Source organism: Felis catus, chromosome B2 (genome assembly GCF_018350175.1).
Source record: "Felis catus isolate Fca126 chromosome B2, F.catus_Fca126_mat1.0, whole genome shotgun sequence".
Taxonomy (NCBI): domain Eukaryota; kingdom Metazoa; phylum Chordata; class Mammalia; order Carnivora; family Felidae; genus Felis; species Felis catus.
In genome coordinates, this window is record NC_058372.1 from 80,904,148 (window position 1) to 80,908,287 (window position 4,140).

Here is a 4,140-nt window from a genome sequence, read left to right on the forward strand (position 1 = left end):
AAAGTTTACCTCACTTGTGCCTCTTCTAAAGAAGTTGCTGGATGACATAGCACAGCCACAGGATGACAGCTCAGAACTGGCCTGGAGAGCACCGAGTTTGTATGGGAGCTCAGGGAATTGTACTGGGTGTCTACAGAATGATGGCTTCAGAGAGTAAATAGATCTGCAACTGTTTGAGAATATGAAAAGTTATTAATAGGTGTGGGTGATGAATCTGTTGGAGCATTCATTTTTTTTTTTAATTTTTTTTTTTCAACGTTTATTTATTTTTTGGGACAAAGAGAGACAGAGCATGAACGGGGGAGGGGCAGAGAGAGAGGGAGACACAGAATCGGAAACAGGCTCCAGGCTCCGAGCCATCAGCCCAGAGCCTGATGCGGGGCTCGAACCCACGGACCGCGAGATCGTGACCTGGCTGAAGTCGGACGCTTAACGGACTGCGCCACCCAGGCGCCCCGGAGCATTCATTTTTAAAAGGTGATAAATCTAGCTCTTCCTTGGCATTGCCTGTGGAGGTGGCAACCATCTCCTACTTGGTATCACGGCTGCCCTCAGACCTCTGGTTCATCTGGCACCAGTCAGACTGATCAGAATGAAGCACAACTGGTGGAAACCCAGAGGCATGGACAATAGGGTGTGCAGAAAAATCAAGGGCCAGATCTTGATGCCCAGCATTGGTTAGGGGAGCAACAGGAAAACAAAGCACATGCTGCCCAGTGGCTTCCGGAAGTTCCTAGTGTTAGAAATAAGCCCATCAACCCAAAGGAGGGACGCAGAGTCTCAGAGCACAGTGAAGTGAGGCTTTAATCAACATTCTTGCAAGAGCAGGTGTCTAACAGGCACACTTGGGCCAGTTACAGCAGACAATTTATTTCTTAGCCTGGGTCCCTCTCCTGGTTCCTCATTGGCTGAGTACTACAGAGGTTACAGCCTTACCCTGATGTCATCTATGTCCACATAAGGCAAAAAGTAGTCTGATTAGAACAAATGCACATTCCCGGAGGTGATGCAGAGACTTTCAGTCTCTTCTCCCTTTGTTCTCTGGCATATGCTTATTGCAAAGCCCAGTGATCATCTATTGACAAATGAAAAAAAGTACTAGGAGAAACAAATGGTTTTAAGAGAAAGGCAATATAATTACAGTCAGACCTTACTTGGCTTAGTTGTGAACATTAGTTATATAGTCATAATGCAATACTGAGTGATTTGATCCAAAATTGATCTAACTGTATTGGGATGAAAGGGTAGGGGAAATGGGAGAGGTGTGCATAAATTGGTTAAATCCTCCACTACAATATGAAGTCGAAATTTTGGTGTGCAGAATTCAAAAGTAAATAGCAGTATAAACATATTATTTACAAGCATGGGGTTGTTAAAAAGAAACAGACCCCAAAGGGAGTCACCTGTGCTAAGCCCCATTTCAGCTAAATGGGTTAATACCTAACTTAACTGTGGTTGTTGTCTCTCCCAGGAGTGGAATTTGGAACCAATCTGTCAGAAATTCCTGGTCAACACTAGGGAGTTAATCTGCCTGACAGACTCCTGCCCTCCCCCCAAAGGAAAGTGACATTGCCTGAAATAACCCTTTTTTAAAAATGACTTCCTTGTCCATGACTTCTGGCTATAAAAGCCTTAAATTTTGTAGAGCTCCTCAAAGCTCCTTTCTACTTGCTAGATGTGATGTTGCTCAATTCATGAATTGCTGAATAAAGCCAATTAGATCTTCAAATCTACTCAGCTGAAAATGGATTTTAACAAGGTAAATAGACTGATAGTGAGAGGTGGGGCAAAAGTTGCTCATTTTGCTGGAAGATAAATTTGATTTTGAAACTAGGTGCACATATTACCTTAAAAAATTAAAATCCATCTTTAAAATGCATTTAAAAAGTCGGGCAAATTGTTAATTTACTTGCTGAGGTGTATTCTGCTTCTTTGCTCTTGAAGCTCGCACCCGCCCTCCCCAACCTGTGGTCAGGCCACCATGGATGTGCTATACAATCAAGACCCTTAATGAGCTGACCCAGCAGGCAGAAATGGAGGAGGCGTCAGCATTTCAGGGCTTGTTTGGCCCTCTAGTTAAGGCGAGCTGAGTTCTGAGGAGTTTTAATTAAGCTCAAATTGGGAATGAAGGAAGGGGAGGAATTGGGAGAAGAGGGGGAAACTCCATGCCTTGTTCCAGCTTGCCTTGTCATACATTATTGCTTACATAGCAACGATCAGCCCTACTCGGCTACCACCAGGGAAATTATCATATGTAAATAAGAAACTCGGGATTACAAAAGGTCCTTGAATGCTCAAAGTGATTAGTGTTCAACTTAATCTTCAGGGATTACTATTTATGCCAAGTTAATAACTGAAAGGATATTCTGTAAATGACTCATTTAGTCATAGCGCACACTTACGGTTTTACACAAATAATCACTACAATTTATGATGATTAGAGTATTAAGTTCAATTTCCACTTATGTTTGGAGGCAGCTGTTTCTCCTGGTGTCCCTCAGGTTTAATACAGCAAGACTTACAAGGGGTCATATGCTGTATCTGGGAATGCTACCCTGCCATTTTATCGGAGACAGACTCTTTCCATTATGCTGGTCTTGCAAGCACATTCCTTGTGCAGAGCAGCAGTGATTTGGCCCAAATCCAGGACTCTCCCTACAGTCTTAAGAGATCTTCATTGGGAAGCCTGACTTTTACATCTGTTCACAGAACATTTACTGATTCCTAAATCAAGGTAACATTTTTAAAAGGACTATGAAGAATTTCTGTTAACATTGTTATTACTGTAAGCGAGAGGACTTAGAATCTTTCCGGAAATGAGGAATCTACAAATACACATTCAATTCTATTTCCCCTCCCAATATTTTGATTCATTCTTCCTTATCATCAACACCTTGGGTCCATGTACTAGAAGAAGGGAATTTGCCCTAGTGGAGAAAGGAGTAGGTAACATTAATAATACTGAGGGTAAAGGCATTTAAAATCTGGTCTAGGCCATCCTGTGTATGGAAAGCAGGGCCAGCACCAGGGTCTGCCTCCCAGATCTTTTTCTTCCAGGGAATTGCTATTCCTTCACACAGTCAGCTATAACCCTCTCATTTTCAGGCTCCAAAGCGAAGCACATCTGATGACTGCACTTCCTTCCTAGCATCTGGGAGCAATCTTATGAATGCTGATAGGGGAGAAAGCAGAAATGTACTTGTTACCATTACATCTACATTACATCCTACAGAATAGGATACCTATCTTGGAATTACAAATAATAAAAACTGGAGATTGTCATGTCAGTGAGTAGTATGACCTTGTTCTCACTACTATGGTTCTCTTCCCTCCATTTCTTTATATATTAAAAAAAAAAAATCACTGAAAAAGCAAGATGGCTATTCACCAAAGTTAAGAAGTGTATCCACGTTTTCTTGAAATCAGTTTGTAGAGGACAGTTTTATGAGATTAAATGTCACATTTTAATGGATAATAAAATGCCCCATTCCTAACAGCCAGCAGACTAAGAGAATTTGGAAGAAAAGTGGTAAAGGAAATCTTTTAAGGAACAAATATTTAATACTTGTAAGTCCCATTTGACTATTTTTTGACTATTTTTAAGTATAAAATAAAACATTTCCCCTCAAATAACCAAAGCACTCTGTCTGAGTAGGGGTAAATTTTATTCTTTCATTTTAACGAACCTGCCTCTTGCTCATACATGGGCTGCAACAGACGACTTTTGCATTGCGGACCAACCACCTACACATTTGTCACTGTGACAGGTTGTTATTTAAGGGAAATGGCAGGTTGTTCAGCTCCCAAACAGTTTTAAGGAACAATTATAGCAATGTTTAAACATTTCAGGCAGCAAAACTGGCTCAGGTACTAGCCTGTTTAGGCAAAGAAAACTGTAAAAGCAGATTTCCTGTATTTTTCGATATATCAACCTACACGAAGGGTACGTGCATTCTGTTGCTTTTAAGATAGTCACTTATGTTAGCAGCATGTAGTTCTAACCGTGATAGTTGGCATGGCTAGTATAGGAAAAAGTAGACTCATCTGATGCTTTCTAAGTGTGAGAATAAATGAAAATAGCTTTAAAACTAAGGTATTTCTCTGCAGTATTTTCTCTGGTCTTTTGTCACACCCCCAAGT